The sequence below is a fragment of the Heteronotia binoei genome, chromosome 10 (assembly GCF_032191835.1).
Source record: "Heteronotia binoei isolate CCM8104 ecotype False Entrance Well chromosome 10, APGP_CSIRO_Hbin_v1, whole genome shotgun sequence".
Taxonomy (NCBI): domain Eukaryota; kingdom Metazoa; phylum Chordata; class Lepidosauria; order Squamata; family Gekkonidae; genus Heteronotia; species Heteronotia binoei.
This window is the reverse complement of record NC_083232.1, coordinates 101,766,711-101,789,239: the sequence shown is the minus strand read 5'-3', so window position 1 is coordinate 101,789,239 and position 22,529 is coordinate 101,766,711.

Genomic DNA, 22,529 nt, shown 5'->3' with positions numbered 1-22,529 from the left:
TGACCACTGGACTCACCCGTCACAGGGAGCAGTCCCAAGGAAGACACTCGAAACAGACAGCAGGTTAAACAATCTTTATTGGGTTCAGGCAGGTAACAGAGTCAGTAGGCAGTCCAAGGGTCATACACTTACACACAAGTAGAGCCAGGCAGAGGTACAAATACAAAGTCCAAGAGAATAGTCATTACACAGTCCAAAGTCATCACTCCAATATCCATCATCCACACAGTATGCCACGCTAGTATCATTCTTTCCCTAACCCACATTGAACTGGTAGCTGGCTACTACATTTCTAGTGGTCTTAGCCAATCACAATGCAAACTGGTTAAGTGGCCTACACCTGATGACAATGTACCACCTGTAGTCAAGGATGACTCAATCCCTGACAGTTCCAAGCCTCCTTAAAGGAATAGGACACTGTCAATATTATCAAGCAGCTAAATTAGTTTAGTTTGCAGAATGGATAAAAAATCCAAATGTCAAATTAATTAAATTAGAAGCATGTCTAAGAAGTCTTGATGCATGTCTGGACATTTCCAAAGCCAGCACCCTCCTCTCCTTCCCAGGGAGTCGGTTTAGCCCAGCAGGCGCTACAAGGGGAAAGGCACAAGCTCTGGGGAATCCCAGGTGAGCCACTTTCAGTGGGAGAACAGCCAGCATTCCAAGGAAACTTTATTATACATATTTATAGCTCAATTTGCATTGAAAATTCAACTTCTTTGGGCAATGCATTTCTGACACTCGTCAAACTTCTAACTGAAGTCTTGGTCATTGAGAATTGTGCTGCACTAAATTGTGGCGGGGTGGTGGTGGTGTTTGAAGTGTTTTTTTAGTATTGTGTTTTTTGAAGTGGCTCACCTTCAGAAATGTTCACACAGCAGTTCAGGGACCTGAGCATGGTGACTGACAGCTTCCTCAGAGCCCAAGTTGGAGATGAGGGCAGCGGTCGTGGCACAACATGAGCAGTTCAGTCATGTTCACAGATGACACATCTTGTCAAATGCCGGGGTTATTTGTTGAGTCTGTTCTCTTCCTCTTTGAACCATCTGAATAATATTTTAACATCAGTTCCCCTGATGTCAATGGATGCCATCTCTCTCTATGAGAAGCAAGGGAAAGGGAGACAGCCAGCCTTGCTAAACAGTGGGGTGCAAATGCAGTAAGATGAGCTGACAGCCTCTGTCAAAAGGGGTTCTCCTGCTCAGGTAATCTTGTGTTCAGAACTGATGGGAAGGCTAAGGCAAGCTGATCCTGTGGGATAGACTTGAACTGAACGGTGTGATGTGCTGCTCAGCTAGACGTTTTCAGTGCTGTGTGAAAGGAGCCAGGTGCCCAATGCCTCCTGTGATTGTCATCTAGAATTATCTGGGACCTGCAGAAACAAGATGCAGTGCCCTGAATTGTCACCGGTGATTCTGCATGACAGCTCAGATATTACGTTACGAGAGGACTGTGAAATGGCAGAGTGCATCACAGCCAGAGTAGACACATTGACAGTGCATTTCCTGTCTCTTGTATATTTGGGAATCTGATTTTTGTATCAAAATGAGCAGTCGGGGATGGGGGGCTTAACCCTCTCCCCCTGTCTGGTCACAGTTGGTAGCCTAAATTCCCTTCTTCTCCAGCCTTAATGGACAATACGCAGCTGGGGTGGCTGAATGCAAAGAGGTTAGGTTCAGTCTGGAGAAGAGGAGGTTGAGGGGGGGGACATGTTGGCTCTCTTGAAGTCTTTGAAGGGCTGTTCCTGAAGGCAGCAGAGGAGAGGACGTGCAATAATGGGTTTAAATTAAGGGTGCGAAGGTGTCAGAACTTGTATCTTTACTGCTGGTTCCCTATAATGTGACCAATGCTGTAATGTATTCTTACTGTGCCTTAGAGCTGCTGTGTTACTGAACCAAACTGACTCCATGTTGTAACCCTTGCTTGACCCAAAGTGCTTGAATAGTAATTAACCTTGCCCCACTGGTATCCAAAATATTTGGGGCTGTAGAATGAGTTATGTTATGTCTCTGCACATTCTCACACTGGGACTCTTTGAAGCCGAGCAGCATGGCCTTCGGAGTAGGGAGGCATCCTCTCTACTGATAGTGATGGTGAGAAGACAGATGTGCCTGTAACGGTGTGAATTGTGGCTTTGTGAGATGTTTGCTTTACGTGTATAAAATTGTGCTGGTGCTGGCTCTCGCCATCACTGTTATCTTGCCTTTTCCAGTGCTTAGTTCTCTTCAATAAAGTCCTAACTTTGTAACCAAGTATGGGATCCGTTTGAAGTTCTTAAGTTCTGACATTATAACAGTGATCCCATTGTTCGTGGCTTATCTGTACTGGAGGCTTGGCCCGATGGCGGCAAAAGTGCCAGACGACGGAGAGCCCACCACCCCAATAGAGGACCCGCCGCTCGACCCAAATGTGACGGGGGTTCGGCGCAAAATTAAGGTCCCGGCGCCTTTCTCGGTCGACGCCGCGTTCCCAGCCCCGCGAACCTGGAGCCCGCGGAAGTCCACGGCAGCAATCGACGCCGCGGAGCAGCGGTACCGAAGCATGCTGGGCGAAGGGGGAGCCGGAGACGGCGACCAGGAGGAGGGCCCGGAGCCCCGAGGGGGAGACGACCAGATCCGGACCCTCCGCAACGACTTATTCGACTGGGTGCGAGAGATACACGACGACGTGCATCGATCCCGCGTGACGATGGCCGAGGAGTTGCAGCAGAACCTGGGCGCGATCTACGACCAGCTCCGCACTTTGCAAACTGCGGTCCTGGGAGTCCCGATTGGAGGGCTACCGCTGGGGCAACCGCCCGTAGCCCCGCCGGCTCCGCCGGCCCCAGCTCCGCAAGCTCCGGCCGCCCCGGCCCCGCCGGCTCCGGCCGCCCCGGCGCCGCCGGCACCACCAGCCCCGCTGGCCCCGGCTGCCCCGGCGCTGCCGGCTCTGCCCGCTCCGGGGGCCCCGGCGCCACCCGCCCCGATCCTGCCGGCTCTACCGGGCCCAGCGCCGCCGCCGGGGGCGCCACGAGCCCCGGGGGGGGCCGAGGGTCGAGGAAGGGAATTGAAGATTACTTTCGATGGGAATCCGGAGGACGTGGAGTATTTTACCATACAGTGCGACACGTTCTTCACCCACTGGGGTGCGGATTACCCGACCGAAGCCAGCCGAGTGTACCACATCGCGTCCCGACTGAGAGGTGCGGCCCGCAAGTGGTACGTCGGGCTTTTTATGGGGAGAAAGCCCGAACTAGCTACGGTGGCGGGGTTCCTGCACACGATGCTCCGCCAGTATGGCGATCCCCTACGGGAGGAGAAGGCTGTCGCCGCCCTTCAGCGCATAGAGCAAGGCAACCGCTCCACTCGCGAGTATGCCACCGAGTTCCTGGGGTACTGCGCGGCAGCGAGGGGATGGAACGAGGTCATGAAATATACCGCGTTCATCAATGGTCTGAACCCGAACATCCTCGACCGCTGCTACAGTCAAGGGAGACCCGACACGTTGGTCGGATGGATCCAACTGGCCGGAGAAGTGGAGACCAACCTCCAACATGTGGGGATGCGGCGGCAGCAGCTGGCGAAGAAGGCGGCGAAGCTCACACCGACTAAATCCGAAGGGAGGAAGGCCCCGGCGACCTCCACCCCGTCTCCCGCTCGCAAGTGCTTCAAATGTGGAGACCCAAATCATCTCGCTGCCAACTGCCCAGTGAAAGCGGGTTCCACCCCACCCACGGCGAAGACAACGACCCCGGGGCCGAAAAAGAAAAAGAGCGGCCGCTCGAAGGAGCCCAGCCGGGGCTCTGTCGCCACTTCCTTGGCGACTGACGAGGATTTTACCACCGACTTGGCTACAGTGGAAGAATCGACCGAGGAATCGGACGACACCGAGTCGGCGGGAAACGACAGCGACCTGCTTTAATGGGTGCCGCAAAGCAGGTCCAACAACAGCCGGCACTCCTCACGGTGAGAGCAACAGGGGGTTTACTATTTATGGCCGTTACCCTCCTCAACCCTAACCTAAAGAGATTCATGCACGCCCGAGCGCTGATCGACTCCGGGTGTAACAGGGACCTGAAGGTGGGGGATACAGTTTTCCTGTCCACAAAAAACCTTCCCCTTCCCCAGCCCTGTCGTAAACTCGCACTGAAGTTTCTTGGGCCTTTCAAAATAAAAAGGGTAATAAACAGAGTGACCGTGGAACTCGAACTGCCCAAATCTCTAAGTAAGATCCATCCTGTTTTTCATTGCAGCTTGCTTCGGAAAGACCCTGGTGCTACGTCCTTCCATCCCAGGGCCCCACCGCCCCCTCCGACGACAGTGAGGGGTCAGAGTCACCATGAGGTCCAGGAGATCCTGGACTCCAAAGTCAAAAGGGGGAAACTGTATTATTTGATCAGGTGGAAACACTTCCCCCCGAGCTGTGACGAGTGGGTCGAATCTCAGAACGTAGCCGCTCCGCAACTGCTGAAAAAGTTTCACCTACTGTACCCGCACAAGCCCAAGGCTGGCCCCGGGGGAGGGGGCGCTTAGGGGGGGCAGTATGTCAGAACTTGTATCTTTACTGCTGGTTCCCTATAATGTGACCAATGCTGTAATGTATTCTTACTGTGCCTTAGAGCTGCTGTGTTACTGAACCAAACTGACTCCATGTTGTAACCCTTGCTTGACCCAAAGTGCTTGAATAGTAATTAACCTTGCCCCACTGGTATCCAAAATATTTGGGGCTGTAGAATGAGTTATGTTATGTCTCTGCACATTCTCACACTGGGACCCTTTGAAGCCGAGCAGCATGGCCTTCGGAGTAGGGAGGCATCCTCTCTACTGATAGTGATGGTGAGAAGACAGATGTGCCTGTAACGGTGTGAATTGTGGCTTTGTGAGATGTTTGCTTTACGTGTATAAAATTGTGCTGGTGCTGGCTCTCGCCATCACTGTTATCTTGCCTTTTCCAGTGCTTAGTTCTCTTCAATAAAGTCCTAACTTTGTAACCAAGTATGGGATCCGTTTGAAGTTCTTAAGTTCTGACAGAAGGTACCATCTGGATATTAGGAAGAACTTCTGTACAGGAAGAGTTGTTCAACAGTGGAATCAGCTACCTGGGGAGGTGGTGAGCTGCCCCTCACTGCCAATCCAAGCAGTGACTGGACAAACCCTTGTCAGGGATGCTCTAGGCTGTTCCTGAATTGAGCAGGGGGTTGGGCTAGATGGCCTGTATGGTCCTTCCAACTCTGTGATTCTATGATTCGAGGTATGATGGAAGTGTGCTAGGTTCAGTTCTCCTCACTCATGTATTCCTCACAATGTGAAATCCTTTATTTCTTGATGTGGCCCACATGTTCAACCAACTATTGTGTCAGAATGATTTACTCTTTTGATTTCTCTTTTGTCCATGTCAGTGGGGCAGGTGCAGGTCTCTACATGTGTATGTATCTGTCTTAGGGATGGACAAATGTGCACCATTCCATTTTTCGTGTGCATGCTTTATCAGCCTTTCAATTTGTCTTCCAGTCTGCTACAAAATGTGGTGCTGTGTTTATGTTACTTTAATGGGTCCACTTTTTCCTGCCTTGGATAAGCCAACACTATAAAAAGAACTTCTGTGTAAGTTCATTTACCGCTAAGGCTTCTGGAAGCCTTTCAGCATTAATAGAAAAACTAAGCAAATTAAGAATAAAATATGAAGTCTTTGGCTTTTGTGGGGATGCATTTCTTAGGGCTTGATTGTACAGACTCCTGGATTGCACAGCTTCATTCCTAGTTTCTGGAGTATCTGTGGGTTTCCCCACATTGTTATTTAACTATTAACCTTTTTAGGGAAGATATTTTAGCTTTCTCAGCCCTATGTTTTTCGTATAGAACTTGAGCAAAAATAGTCTTTAGTTTAACTTCATTTGGTTCTTTTTACATGATCAGAAAATTTAGATTTCTCAGGAAGAACACTAACTTTCCCCCAAGTCTCATGAATAAAATGAGGGGAGGCTAGACTAGCATGGGCACAAAGTAGCTCATGAACAAAAGTTTGTCACAAATTTTGGCCAGTTCATGGTTCACAAAGCGATATTTGCAAAATAAAGAGTTGCCATGAACTTCCATGAATTTTAAGGCAATTCATGGTGGTTTGTGGAGAGCAGAAAGCAGGGGGCTAAATAACTCTGCGATTTAAACCCTTTTTTTCTGCTGTTCATGAAAAACAGCTGAGTGGCAGGGAGCACACAGCAGGGGTTGAAATGGCTCCAAGCCATTTAAGCCCCTGCTTTCTGCTCCCTGTCACACAGCTGTTTGGTTTAAGAGGCTCAGAGCCATTTCAATTTCTGTATTCTTCTCCCCATTGCTTTTGATGGGGAGCAGAAAGCAGATGGTTAAATGGCTTGGAGCTATTTCAGCCCCTGCTTTCTGCTCCTTGCAACTTTTGACAAGAAACAGAAAGCTGGGGCAAAATGGCTTGGATCCATTTAAACCCCTGCTTTCTGCTCCCTATGAAAAGCAAAGAAACCTGGAGAATGTCACTATAAGGGGCTTGTGGCTCACCACTAGGTTACTATTTACAAGGCTATTTAAATAAGAGTTTTATTCATGGGCCTTATTGAATTTGAATTTTAAATTTGACTTAGAAATCAAAATCAAATTATACAAACCTGTGTTCAGTTTTGGGCACCATATTTTAAGAAGGATATATCCAGAGAAGGGCAACAAAGATGGTGAGGGGTCTGGAGACCAAGTCCTATGAAGAAAGGTTGAGGGAGCTGGGCATGTTTAGCCTGGAGATGAGGCAGCTAAGAGGTGATATGATCACCATCTTCAAGTACTTGAAGGGCTGTCATATTGGAGATGGAGTGGAATTGTTTTCTGTGGCCCTGGAAGATAGGACCAGAACCAATGGGTTGAAGGGGAGGGATGGTGGCTCAGTGGTAGAGCATCTGCTTGGGAAGCAGAAGGTCCCAGGTTCAATCCCTGGCATCTCCAAAAAAGGGTCCAGGCAAATGGGTGTGAAAAACCTCAGCTTGAGACCCTGGAGAGTCGCTGCCAGTCTGAGAAGACAATACTGACTTTGATGGACCAAAGGTCTGATTCAGTATAAGGCAGCTTCATATGTTCAAATTAAATCAACATTAGGAAGAACTTCCTGGCAATTAGAGTGGTTCCTCAGTGAAACAGGCTTCCTCGGAAGGTGGTGGTCTCTGCTTCCTTGGAAACGGGCTAGATGGCCATCTGACAGTAATGCAGATCCTGTGAATTTAGGAAGCAGTATTTGTGAATTTCCTGCATTGCACAGGGGGTTGGACTAGATGACCCTGAGATTCCCCTCCAATTCCATGATTCTACTATTTTAAATAAAAACTAATAAGATTCAGGAGAAAGACAACAAAAGAGGGAGAAACAAGCAAATCTGTTGCCATGGTTATCATGGAAAGCCGCAGAATAGAATGACCTCCCACCATATTCCTTTGTCTAAATGAGCATTGGGGAAGAAACATTTTATAAAACCATATAGGTTTTTATTGCCTTCACTTCAAATGTGAGAAGCTTCTCCCCCATGATCCAGATGTCTTTCTTCAAAACTCCTTTTGCCCCCTGCAAAATTCTGTGGAAATTTAGCCCAAAGATGTCACTTCAGGCTAAATTCAGTGTGTTTATGGATGAATGCAGTACCCAAGAAATTTTGCGACTGAAAAGTTGAAACTTTTCTGAGTTTTCCTCCCATTTCCCCTGCTGTTTCACTCAAATGAGAAGATCTAAATTTGCCTTTCTATTTTTCATTAGGAAATTCAGGGCACATTTACTTCAGGCTGCACCTAAAACCCAAATGGAGACCTGTCTCTTTCTCCATGCATACCTTGAGGAAAACACAGCCAAGAGTTCCCAGCTGAGCAGCGTCCACTTCTCAGCAACCAAAGCATCAGTGAGAAGTGAAATGTTACAAAAATTTGTCAGTGCTGAGGATTCCAAAAGGCATAAATGTTTTATGCGGGGAGTTCAGTTCAAACGCTCAGAGTCCTCATTGCTTTGAGCAAGAGCTGAAAGAGACTGATTTCTGCTGTTGATTTGCACAGGCACACTTCCTCCGTGGAACAACCATCAGCCCAGAAAAAACACATCCAACAGGTGTGATGCACAGTCATTGTGACTCTGTAATTAGTCAGTTCAGCATCTGTTAAGAGGAAGGAAATAGACAGATGCAAACATCACCCTGTTCCTGCTGCCCTCTCATTTCCCTGCAATTGGAGTAATTAAAAAAATGATTCGTTGGTTACATGGTGTTTCCTAAATGGTCATTTCTTCAAACAATTAAATCAATAAATAATTTATCACAGTCATGGACCAGCAGAATCAAACATATATTTCAGCAGAATATTTTCATGATAGCATCTTACAATATCAGGTTCATATCATATGTGTTTTCCTGTGTTTATATTCCACTCTGTTCTGAAGGCTTTGGGTAGCTAGGTGAGCTCTATAAATGAATCTGAAGAGCCCTATGGCGCAGTCCAAGCTCTGCTCATGACTTGAGTTCAATCCTGGCAAAAGCTGGGTTCAGGCGGCTGGATCATGGTTGACTCAACCTTCCATTCTTCCGAGGTGGGTAAAATGAGTCCCCAGCTTGCTGGGGGGAAAGTGTAGATGACTGGGAAGAAGCAAGGGCAAACCACCTCATAAAATGTCTGCTGTGAAAACATCATGATGTGACATCACCCCAGAGTCAAAAACGACTGGTGATTGCACAGGGGACTACTTTTACCTTTATAAATGAATCTGCCCTATGATGGGCAGATGAAGTTCTGCCTTTCCCTGAAACATGGTGTGAGAATTACATCAGCTGGGTTGAGAAAACAGATGCCACATAAGCCAGAAAAAAATGTTGGAGTCCAGTGGCATCTTTAAGACCAACAAAGTATTATTCAGGAGTCATTTCATAATGCTGGTGCTCATTAGAACAACTAATTTCCTTCCTTGGAGGTTTTTAAACAGAGGCTAGATGGCCATCTGACAGCAATGAAGATCCTGTGAATTTAGGGGGAGGTATTTGTGAGCTTCCTGCATTGTGCAGGGGGTTGGACTAGATGACCCTAGAGATCCCTTCCAGCTCTATGATTCTATGGATTTACCTAACTCATTTGCATATGCCACACACCCCTGACATCACCAGAAGGTGTACTAAATTATGTTAGCTCAGCATCTACCTTTAAATGCTTCCTGAATTGTAATTGTCACAATAAAACCTTATTCCCATCATACTTTTTAAATTACTTTCTCCTATGTGGCCACAGTGGCATGATGAAGATTTCCATCCATCTGCTTTATGTTTTGGTTGTTTCCCCATTTTTTGTGGGGAAAAATATTAGAAAGTTTGTCAAATCTTAGAGTTCAGCAAAATTCTCACAGGGGAGATTTAGCAGTAGAGCCCAGAAGCAAGTGTATTGGGGAGTAATAAAGAAAGCGCACAATAAAATTTAGTGGTTCTGGAGCTCCATTCCTGTGAGCTCCTACCCAAAACGAGGTCTGTTATTATTCAAGTTATAAGCTTTCATGTGCTTGTATACTTCTTCAGATACTGTGAAACAAAACTACTTCAGCCATTACGTGTAGGTACAGAGAGGGTGAGGGGGGTTAGTTTCCTGGAAAGGGTAATTAGAATCAAGATGCAGAAGTAACTGGGCAATAAGTATAGCTGAGACTGGATTCAGGCAGTTGGGAAGACCTAAGAATGGCTGCAGATCTGCATATAAATACAAGAGTTAACAAACAGATGTGAAAACTGAGTTTGAATCCACTGGCACCCTCCAAGGCCAACTACATTCAGTTCCAGGCATAAGTGAGAACTGAGAGATTTAGCACGTGTAGCTGCACATTCCTTCAGATATACTGAAACAGGTTCCATCAAACGTTACATATGTGTGTGGGGGGGAGGGGGTTGTAGCTGCCAGGAAGGAATAATTAGAGCCAAGAAATAACCAAGTGATAAGTACAGCTAAGATTGGAATAATGAATTTTGTAAGACCTGTGGAGAGCAGCAAGCCAGAGACACAGCTGCTGAATTATCAACCTGATATCCCTAGTCACCTGTTAATGGTTGCCTTACACATGGTTACTGCTAGCAGGTTGGCCTTTCAAAATAGGGTTGCCAAGTCCAATTCAAGAAATATCTGGGGACTTTGGGGGTGGAGCCAGGAGACTTTGGGGGTGGAGCCAGGAGACATTGGGGTGGAGTCAAGAGCAAGGGTGTGACAAGCATAATTGAACTTAAAGGAAGTTCTGGCCATCACATTTAAAGGGACTGCACATCTTTTTAAATGCCTTCCTTCCATAGGAAATAATGAAGGATAGGGGCACCTTCTTTGGGGGCTCATAGAATTGGACCCCCTGGTCCAATCTTTTTGAAACTTGGGAGGTATTTTAAGGAGAGGCACTAGATGCTATACTGAAAATTTAGTGCCTCTATCTCAACAAACAGCCCTCCCAGAGCCCCCGATACCCGCAGATCAATTCCTCATCATTCCCTATGGGAATTGTTCATGGAGCTGCATGATGGCTGTGGGGGTGGGGCTTCCCCTGCCGGCCAGCTGGCTGGGGGAGGGGGGAAGCCTGTAAAACCGAGGGATCCCCCTCTGGGACCTGGGGATTGGGAAGCCTATTTCAAAAGCAATGGAAACAAGCCAACAAAATGCCCCTAAGTAATAAGACTAGCTGTTGAAAATAAAGGCGATCTACCCTTCATGAAATTAACAGCATACCAGAAAAGCAGAGGCACACTTGGATAGACCCACGAGGATCAGGGGCTATATAGAATAGAACAGACTTAATTAATACCATAATTGCCCTTTGCCGATGAAGGATGCCTGTGTCCATGGCTGTAAAAGGGTGAAGAAGTGGACCGATTTCCCACTCACCTCGTCCCGGTCTCATTGCTCCTTTTCCCTGTGGGGCTAATGCTGGATTTCGCACAAGCTGCCCCGAGCCGGCGAGCTGCCCTGCCCCTTTTCAGGTTCTCTCCATTGCAGACAGAAACCAGTTTTCAGAGGATCTTGAAGAGACAAAACCAGTAAATATCTCTGGTTGAGTTTGAAACTGCCATATGATGGTAACCATGGGCTGCCTTATGATTCAGCTTTTAAATATAGGGATGTGTATTTGGCTGTATCTGAGCAAAAAAAAAAATCTGTTGTTATTTCAGCTGAATATAGATCTGAGTATTTCTTTCCCTCTGGCTATCTGAAATAGCTGAGCCCACCAAAAACCAAAGATATTTGGGATGTTTTGGGACTGCCAGATAGCCAAAGTTAATGGGCATTTAAAGGTATCTCAGTCTGCATGGTGCAGAGTGGTAAAGCTGCAGTACTGCGGTCTGAACTCTCTGCTCACAACCTGAGTTCGATTCTGGCAGAAAATGGATTCAGGTAGCCAGCTTAAGGTTGACTCAGCCTTCCATCCTTCTGAGGTCGGTAAAATGAGTCCCCAGCTTGCTGGGGGGAAAGTGTAGATGACGGGAAGGCAATGGCCAACCACCCTGTAAAAAAAGTCTGCCGTGAAAACGTCATCATGATGCACCGTCACCCAGAATCAAAAATGACCGGTGCTTGCACAGGGGACCTTTCCTTTTCCAGTCCCTTTAAATACCTTCTGTGTGGACTTGAAACTTGGAGAAGGCATTTAAAGAGACTGTAGTCCCTTGAAATGCTTTCCCCTCTATTGAAACCAATGAAGGGTGGGGCACCTTCTTTGGATCCTCCGGTTCAATCCTTTTGAAACTTGGGGGATTTTTTGAGGAGGGGCACCAGCAGCTATGCTGCAGATGTGCTGCTTCTACATCAAAAAACAGCCTCCTCAAGATCCTCAGATCAACTGTCCATTATACCCTATGGGGACCATGAACTATAATATCTCTGAATACACCCAAACCCCCAAAATACCACTTTTTTTGCACACCCCTAAAATATCCAAAATGTGTTATGATGTAGATCAGCAATTGAAATCAATGGATCCAGCCCCCCAAGTCCTGTTTTCTGGTGCCTTCACTTTGGGAGGGTCCTGAAAGCAAGTACAGATGTTCAAAAGAAATAACATTCCACCCTTCATACAGAACTCAGATGCTCTGCAACTCACCTTGCAGATCCCTAATCCACCTGATTCTCACCAGCTTCACAAATACTCTGTTGCCTTACAAATGGCATCTATTGGAGGGAAACAATATTTGCCCAAGATACGTGACGTGTCAAGTTGCACAGCATGCCAGTTTGTTTAGCCTTTTCCATTCCACAAGCAGGAAGAACTTAACTGCAGCTGAATGTTTGAGGAATGATATTCAATATTTGCCTTTCATGAGTGTTTAGCAAGACAGTTCATAATACAAAACCCAGAACATTGCAAAGGTGGATTTTCTCCACAAACTTAAACAAGCATCTTGCTTGCTTTCCAAACCTCTTGACTTTGTTGCATGCCTGAGTGGTGGAAGTTAATCAAATCCTTGATCTGCTGCAAAACGTGGCTGCCGGGTTATGTGCATTTGATGAATCATGCCATCCCTGGACATCTAGAACCTTATAAATATGTATAATAATTTCATTTGAAGTCTTGAGAAATATGGTCTACAGCAGGGATCCCCAACCTGCAGGCACCTTTGGAATTTTGATGTAGTGTGGCAGGTATTGCTACAAAATGGCTGCCACAGGAGGTGGAGCAAGCCCCAAAATGTCTGCTTCAGCCTACCTTCAGTCACATAGGAAAGATCCTCGTGCCCTAGTGCCAGCTGATACCAAAGAAACATTTTGAAAAATCTGCACAGCCAATCAAATCTCCAGTGACTAATCAAAAGCCTTGCTGGGAAAAGCCTCACTTGACCCCACATACTTTCTAAAAACCCTTGGTGGGCACCAGGAAAGGTTTCAGAGGTGCTGTAGTGCCCACGGGCTCTACATTGGGGAACCTTTTTTAATAATGACAATATAAACAGTGCCTTAGCTGCTGTAGTGGGGCCGTGCTTTGGCCCTCTAAAATCAAGGGAAAGGGTATCTTGGGAAGGTCACTTTAGAGTAACTTGTACACTTATTTCTCAGAGACACAACCACCCAGCACGTCTTATGTTGGACATGTCCTCCCATATCCATGCAAAATATTACATTCACATATTTATGGAGAACTGCTTAATCCCATTTTGAGTAATGTTTGTAGTCGCTGGAAAATTAAGCCTGTTTGATTTCCCAAAATATTTGCCGTGGAAAGGTCAGGACAAGCAAATGAGGTGCTGCTGAGCCGTGGCTCAACTCAGCTATGACAGCAGAGCCATTGAGGGAGAAATAGTTACCGGCTCTGAAGTTGTGTTTTCAACATTTTTCTCCTTTCTGTCTGGCGCTGAAGTAGCAGCATGTGTTCATGTGCTGTAACTCTAACCAGAAGATGTGAAAAGCACGGCCACTTCCCAGAACTAATGACACATTTATTTAGAAGCATGAGGACAAAAGGCCTCCGTCTTTTCTGAAGCCAGCTGAGATGCTGCACTGTCCGTAGGCCACGGAACCTCGATGCAGGGCTGCTTTAGTGCAGTAAATTAAAGAAAAATAAAAAAGGGAGAATAATTTAAGCAGCTCTGGTAGGCTTCCCAACCACCCCGCTTTGGCGGGAGACTTCTGGTTTTGCAGCTTCATCCCCCGGTCTCCAGAAATCAGGAAGCGGGGGGGGGGGGGTGGAGGGGTGGTGGAGAACATACCTGTAGGGTATTGAGCTCCTGAGCAGTTTGTAAAATGGCTGCCCCTTTAAGGCTGGGCAGGAAGGAGGAAACAGGAAGGGCTTCGGAGAACGGCCCCTCCCTTTCTTTGCTTTTGTTTTCAAAGCAAGAGTGGAAGAAGATCTGGTAAGTATTTGTGTGTGTGAGAGAGGGAGGGGGGGATTCCCTGGTATGGAGGCCCTCCCCCCCCCTTTAGAAAGCGTGTGGGGGGGGAGGGAAATGTCTACTAGGCACTCTATTATTCCCTATGGAGAACAATTCCCATAGGGAATAATAAGGAATTGATCCGTGGGTATTGGGGGCTCTGGGGGGGCTATTTTTTGAGGTAGAGGCACCAAATTTTTAGTATAGCATCTAGTGCCTCTCCCCAAAATACCCCCCAAGTTTCAAAACGATTGGACCAGAGGGTCCAATTCTATGAGCCCCAAAAGATGGTGCCCCTATCCTTAATTATTTCCTATGGAAGAAAGGCATTTAAAAAGGTGAGCTGTCCCTTTAAATGTGATGGCCAGAACTCCCTTGGAGTTCAATTATGCTTGTCACATCCTTGTTCCTGGTTCCACCCCCAATGTCTCCTGGCTCCACCCCCAAAGTCTCCTGGCTCCGCCCCCAAAGTCCCCAGATTTTTCTTTAATTGGACTTGGCAACCCTAAGCTCTGGTCTTTACCTTGCTTCATCCACCGAGGCTGAACAAAGACATTTCTGAGCCCAAGGTGGAACAGGCAGATGTTTCCTTTCCCCAGACACATTGTTTTATTTACTTCACTTATACCTCACCATTTCCCTCAATGGCAACCCCAAGCGGCTTACATTGTTCTCCTCACCTCCATTTTATTTTCACAACAAACCTGTGAGGTAGGTTAGGCTGAGCGTGCGTGACTAGTCCAAAGTCACCCAGTGAGCTTCCAGAGTGGGGATTTGAACCTGGGTCTTCTAGATCCTAATCCAACCACTACACCATGGTGGGTTGGTCCAGACTTCTTTTAATAATTTCATTTAGAACTATAAATGACCTAGGATAGGAGATAAAGTCACACATATGGTTTATCATAGAAGTGTAGTTGCACTGCCTAATGCAGGGGTGTTAAACATGCAGCCCGGGAGCCAAAACAGGCTCCCGGAGGGCTCCTATCAAGCCCCAAGCAACTGGCTGTCATCTGCTTTCTTTTCCCTCTCTCTTGCTTCCTTCTGCATAACAGCTTGCTTTGCAAGGCTTGCTCAATTGCACAGGAGCTACAGACCAAAACCTCTATTTTCTCCACTGGCTGAGGCTCCTCCTTTGGGAGTAAGGGGGGAGGCAGAGCTTGCTTTGCCAGGCTCTCTCCATTGCACAGCAGGGCTACTGAGCCAAGTCTATCTTCCTTCTATTGGCTGAGGCTCCTCCCTCTCCTGATATCCTGGAGAAGGAAGGAAAGAGCCAGAGCTTCTTTTGTCCAGTTCCCTGGATCCCATGGGAGAAATACAAAGAAAGCACCTTTAAGACCAATAAGTGCTAATGTTTTAAGTGTTTTAATTTTTTTTTTAAAAAAAAATGCTTGCCAGTGTCCTTTATAAAGTTTATATATCTCCTATCTAATCTTAAATGGATACACATGGCCTAGCCCAACATGGCCTGGCCCAACAAGGTCTCATTTGTGTCAGATCCGGCCCTCATAACAAATGAGTTTGACACCCCTGGCCTAATGGATGGACATCCTCTCATGCATTCAGATTGCACTGGATTATATGGGATACTGAACAGTAGGGAGCTGAAGAGCCACTGTTGGCCTGGATATGATTTAAGAAAGAAGATCTCAAGGAAACTGTGCCTAATACAATATGTTTGGATTCAGTGAAAATTTGGGACAAAGAAAGCCCTAAAATTGTGCCTATGCACAAAAACAACTTCTTCCCTAAACCGACCCCCAAACCCTAACTAAAAAGCCAAACAGAAGCCTGACTAAACTGGACCATGCTAATCTTCTCTGCATTGTTCCAGTTTTAGTATATGTACTGCCAAAGTGAGCACAGAAGCCTGACTAAGCTGATGCTCCTTTCCAGAGCCGGGAAATCCCCTGTCCAAAAGCAGGACAGTTTTTCGTCATCCTTCTTAAGGCTGAGGCTGGCTCAGCTCCTCCCATCCAGAAGAGTTCCATGGACTCTGATTGGCTGACAATCCCTTGGATTTGCATGAGGCCTAAATCACATGGATTGGGTAAGAACCTTGGCAAAGAGGCGGGTCTTTTAAGGATGACTGCTGGGCTGGGCTTTGCAGAGTGAGTATTTTTGATTGCACTTACAGTTTATGTTTTGGCTGCTGTTACCTACTATGAAGACCTGTAGGAAGATGGGTTAAGAAGAAGTGGAATAATGGAGACAGGAATGTGTGGATAAACCAGGGCCCCGTCAAATGAAAATTAAATGCATTTAATCTCCTATTTGTTCCTGTGATAGAGATTTCAGCATGTCCTGTTCCTTACTCTGGCCCATATCCTCTGCTATGCTGTAAGCGGGTACCTGTCTTCCTGCAGTATTTTTTCCCACAATATAAAGTTTGCTGTCACATAATAATCAAAGAACAATGAACTGAAGTCTAACTTTAACCTCCAGAGTGCTGATAGGGTTATTTTACAGAGCTGTCAAGAAAATCCTTTCCTTCGTACTTCAGTCTGGCCTATTATGCACGGCGTTTCCCCTCTCTTTTCCCGTGCCTGTCCATCGGGCTTTCTTTGACATTCTGCATTGATTCCATTTACTTATTGGTCTTCTAGCATGTCCTCCCCCACAAGGAGGCTCAGGGCGGGTTACAATAAAACAACGAATAATGTAGTTCAATACATAACATAACGATTCTTAAAACCCAAGTCACAATAAAATAAATTAATATTAACAATACACAGTAGATGGCACCATTTAACCAATCCATCCCTGTCTACTCCCACACAGGTTCCCGTACAGTTGCAGGGGGATGGCAACTAGTAGTGGGAGGAAGAGGCGGACAAAAGATGACACCAGCTGACAGCAGTCCAGGGGAAGGACCATCCATGTAAATAGCTCTTGACCACAGGCCTAGTGGAACATGTCCAGATTGCAGCCCTGCAGAATTGCATTGAATGAGTGGTTGATTGATTCTTTTTGTAAATTAGATTTCTTAGTAGTCCTTCCCTGCAAGCAGGGCTCAGCGTGACTTATAGCAGCTTCAGGTTCAGTTTATTCAATTTATATCCCGCCCTTCAAGCAGGCTTAGGGTGGCTCACAATTCAGCAGGATAGGAGCAACAAATAATTCAGTTAAAAATTTAAAATACATTTTTTTAAAAAAAAAAAAAGTACATTTCCTGAGATGGTGGGGAAAAAAATATTTCCAAAGGTCAACTAGAGAGCGGAGGTGTTGCTGAGGGTGGGGAAAGTATGAGAGTGCCAGATTGTCCCATCGCTTCCTCAACCAAATGCCCAGCAGAACATGTCTGCTTTACATGCTCTGCAGAAAGGTATTAATTCCCACTGGGCACAGACATCCAACAGCAGAGCATTCCATCAGGCTGAGGCTGGGGCTGAAAAGGCCCTCGCCCTAGTTGAGGACAGCTGGACCTCTCTCAGGCCAGGGACCACCAGGGGGCTCTTATTCTCAGAGCATAGTCTATTCTGGAAGTGACCACTGGATGGATTACCATAGGTCAGGGCAAGACAGCCAGTTGTCAACCTGGCACAGTTTGATAAATGCCACCCTAGAAACTCTCATGACCTGGGGCTCCATAGATAATGTGGCATCCAAGGTCATGCCCAGGCTCTTGACAGTCAGTGCTGGTGACAGGACCACACTGTCAAGAGGCAGGATCTGCCCCCCACCCCCTGCCACAGAACCTTCGCCCTACTTGGATTCTGTTTCAGCCAACTCTGTTTCAACTACCCAATTCTTTCCATTCCCTTTCATTCAATGAATTAATGCTAAAATGCATGCACAAAACCTGAACCATGAGGATGTAAATGGGAGGTGCTTGCTGGACGCTGCTGCTCAGCTGCAATACAGCAACACACACAAACACACCCCATCATAAGTGATGCTCCATCTCGTCTTAGAAACGTGTGGGAGTTTCTTCATTGTAGTTGCAGAATAAATACACCGGAATGGTGCATAATGTAGGCACAGAATCCAAAGTCAAGATTAAAGGCTTACTGCTCTGAAAATCTGCAGTAAGATGTGTGTGCATAATGAGCCTTTGTTTATGAACAATACATCTGTCTCCCAAGGGAACTGAGTCACGCCTTCATTTTTGTTTGCAAGTTTTTAAATATATTTTATTTGCTTTCTCATCTAGCTGTGCCTTTGAAATCTCTGCAGGAAAAAGAAGAAGAAAGGGTTCATTTTACAGATAGAAAACTCTAATGCATGTACTGGGAAGGGCTGCTGGTATTAGCCTTCCTAAATTACAGTAATTTTATTGCAAAGGTATTGTGTAGACACTACATTTCTGAGAAAGCAACGGGGAAACCTACAGCATGCGGCACACAGGTGATCATACTGACTCTTTCCCTAGAAACTGTCTTCTGTGTGTGTCAAATTAGGGCCAGACTTGTTCAGAATGTTCCATTCAAGGAGAGGGGGGCAGCTTTGTATGATGCTTCATTAGGGGTCTTTACATAGGCTGCATACATATGGGTATTTTGGCCCAACACAGCCACCCCCATCCCTGGATTTAAAAGGCGCATTTACACATGCACATCTGGGCCCCGAGCTGCAAGTGCACCCGCCTTGTTGTCTGATAGCTCTACTCTGCCACCAGGAAGTACCTGCTGAAACGCTTCCCTGGCACGTCTCTGGGCCATCTGAATGGCTGGGACACATCGTGGAAGCTCCTTGAATGTCCATAAGTGGTGTGGCGGCTCCTCCAGGGCGTGCGCAGCCCGTGCCTCTCTCGGCAGCTGACTATGAGCCATCTGCTCACAGCCGGGTGCTTCAATCTGTACTGGCTTTTTTAAGCCAAGAGGCTGCCGCTGCAAGCTGCCCATCTGAATCCAGCCCTAGTCCTGCAAACTGTTCCATTCAAGGCATGAGTGATGATAGACACAGATCCATATGACCTGGGCATCGTCATCATCATCATCACTGCATTTATTGGCTGTATTTGTACCCTGCCTTTCTTCCCCAAGGGGACCCAAAGCAACTGACATCATTTTCTTCTTCTCTATTTTATCCTCCCAGGCCTCTGTGAAGTAGGTGAGGCTGAGAGAGTGTGACTGGCCCAAGGTCACCCAACAAGCTTCCAAAGCAGCAGTGCGGATTCAAACCTGGTTCTCCCAGGTACTCATCTGGCACTCTTCACCTCTACGCCACACTTGACTTGTAAAGGGCTCTATCTAAAGAGCATTTCCTTTTATGAGATTAGCACATGGCTAAATACAGTTGACTGACATCATTGGAGTCAGTCTTTGGTTTGTTGGGACAACTTAGGACCACTTGAAACTGAGGGGGAGAAATGGGAGGAGGGGTGCCAACCTCCAGGTGGGGCCTGGAGATCTCCTGGAATTACAACTGATTTCCAGGGGACAGAGAACAGTTCTCCCGTTGGGGAGGGAGGATAGCTGCATTGGCAGGCAGAATATATTGTATTAAATCCTTGCTGAAGCTTCTCCCCTCTCCAAAGCCCACCCTCTCAAAATATCACCCACAAATCACTGGGATTTCCTCAACTCAGTTGCCAACCTAATTAAGGGGCAGTGCTAGAAACAGAGTTGCAGAGTCCATTTCCCCCCCTCCCCCCACACCTCTGGATGCAGGGCTTGAAATTGTTGCTTTTGTGATGGAAAGAACAGCTGCAGGATATTTGGCCCAGCGCTAGTTACAACCTGCCAGAAAGGCACCTTTCTTATGCTTGGACTAGTCCCATAGTTGATGCCTAAACAGGTGCTGAAGAGATGAACTCAACAGCAAGGCGATACCAGCAAATTCTTCCCTTTCAGATGGAATGTTAGAGATGGATGTATCCCAAACAGCCATGGTCACCTTTCGGAAGGAATGGAATGGAAAGTGACTGAAACAGCTCTTGCTTTGTACATTGTTAATAATATCAGCAGTGAGAATATTTCTGCACAGTTTTGCATTAATTTTCCTTATAGCAATCATTCTGCACTGATGATGAAAAACAAATAGAAAAATCCAAGGGACAATGTGAGCAAGGGCAAATTCTTTTTAATGTGCTAACGTTTTTAATCTCTTTGCATGAACACAATGGAAAGTAAATGCATGCACTGTAATTACCTTGGTGAATAAATTACTAGGAGTCATATCTGTCTATTCTTCATTATAGCTAGGAATATTGGTCCATAGTCCTTATTTAGAAGAAACTCTGTAAAAATTGTAAAATTAAAACTAAAACAACATCAACCCAACACCCATCCTTATATACAATAGATGCCTCCAGTGAAAAGGTGAATACACAATAGTACAATGCCAGTTCTCTTAGCATTTCAGATTAATAATCTCAATTTAAAGTTTTCAACAAAATTTCCCTAAAGTGAAAATTCCTATCAAATGTAGTTAGTTTTTTAAGACAGAACTTCAAGGGAAAGAAAAAAAAATTCTCAATGATACCACTGACATTTCTTGAGGGATGGGTCAATATTTCCTTTTCTGGGACCTCCCAAAATGTCGGTTACTGGTTACTTGATGCTGTTGGAATCATGTTCTCATGTTGGGAGTCCAGGTGAAAAAAACTCTTGCAGCCATGAAGAAAAATGAGACGTAGACTTGCCAACAAAACCTCAAGGTGAATATGCAGCCTTCTGACCAAGATTTTGGGACAAAGAACTTCCGTTGGACTATTAAAACTGTGGCAATGAGATATATTTTGCCAACAAAAGGTTCTGAGTTATATTAAAAGATTCCATAGATTTATATTAAAAGATTCCATAGAACAGGAGTTAGGAAGAGCCTTCCTATGCCTAGAATTGTTAAGAGTACACAATACCAAACTAGGTTTTGTGTAGAAAGTTTTGTGTAGTGGAACAAACAACAATCACCCTGTTGTGTTTGGTTGATGGCCTTTTTATTAACAGTATCTATAGGACAGATAACTTGGCTATTGGAATAAAGAATAATCATCCTTAACTCAGCAATTTCTAGAGCTCTTTAGACACTGGCAGGGTGGGACATTCTGGGACCTGGAAGGATTGCTTTTGACATGCCAACATCACTGGAAGTTATGTCACACACTGTGCCCACCTCATCAGGAAAACCAGCATGGTTTTCTCAAGAACAAGTCATGTCAGACTAACCTGATCTCTTTTTTTGATAAAGTGACTACCTGGATCAGGGGAATGCTATAGACATCGTTTATCTTGATTTCAGTAAGGCTTTTGATAAAGTTCTACATACTATCCTTGTTGACAAGTTGGTAAAATGTGGTTTGGATCCTGTTATCGTTAGGTGGATCTGTAACTGGTTGACAGATCGCACCCAAAGAATGCCTGTGAATGGTTCCTCATCCTCTTGGAGAGGAGTGACAAGTGGAGTGCCTCAAGGATCTGTCCTGGGACCTGTTTGTTCAACATCTTTATCAATGATTTGAATGAAGGAATAGAGGGAATGCTTATTAAATTTGCAGATGATACTAAATTGGGAGGGGTTGCAAACACAGAAGAAGACAGAAACAGGATACAGGATACCTTGACAAACTGGAAACCTGGGCTACAATCAATAAAATGAATTTTAACAGGGATAAATGTAAAGTTCTACATTTAGGTAGGAAAAATCCAATGCATGGTTATAGGATGGGGGAGACTTGTCTTAGCAGTAGTATGTGCGAAAAAGATCTAGGGGTCTTAGTGGATCATACGCTGAATATGAGTCAACAGTATGATGCGGTGGCTAAAAAGGCAAATGCAATTTTGGGCTGTATCAACAGAAGTCTAGTGTCCAGATCACGTGATGTGATGGTATCGCTTTGCTCTGCTCAGACCTCACCTGGAGTATTGTGTTCAGTTTTGGGCACCACATTTTAAGAAGGATATAGACAAGCTGGAATGGGTCCAGAGGAGGGTGACAAAGATGGTGAGGGGTCTGGAGACCAAGTCCTATGAGGAAAGGTTGAAGGAGCTGGGGATGTTTATCCTGGAGAGGAGGTGGCTGAGAGGCGATTTGATTACCATCTTCAAGTACTTGAAGGGGTGTCATATAGAGGATGGTGTGGAATTGTTTTCTGTGGTCCCGGAAGGTAGGATCAGAACCAATGGGTTGAAATTAAATCAAATGAGTATCCGGCTCAACATTAGGAAGAACTTCCTGACCGTTAGAGCGGTTCCCCAGTGAAACAGGCTTCCTCGGGAGGTGGTGGACTCTCCTTCCTTGAAGGTTTTTAAACAGAGGCTAGATGGACATCTGACAACAATGAAGATCCTGTGAATTTAGGGGGAAGTGTTTGTGAGTTTGCTGCATTGTGCAGGGGGTTGGACTAGATGACCCTAGAGGTCCCTTCCAACTCTATGATTCTATGGAAGTGACATAGGCATGCTTGGGCTCTGGTTTTTGGCATGCCCATGTCACTTCCTGGTGGCAGCCAGGAGCCCAGAAAATGGGGGGGGGGGTTCCTCACCTCCAACTGGGGAATGGCAAGTTCATTCCAATCTGATTCTGCAGAACCTTAGTGGGCCCTGCCCTCCTGCATGCTGCTAGCAGGGAGGCCATGAAGAGAAGCACCGAGTCCCTCCTACTCTCTTTCTTCCTCCGAGGCCTTCTGAGATATGGGGCAGCTTTGTATTTTCAACTCAGTATATAGATTTATAATATAATTCTCCATTTGCATTCCAAAACACTAGTTCAACCCATCAACCCTCATTTGGTCATTTTTAAGGATG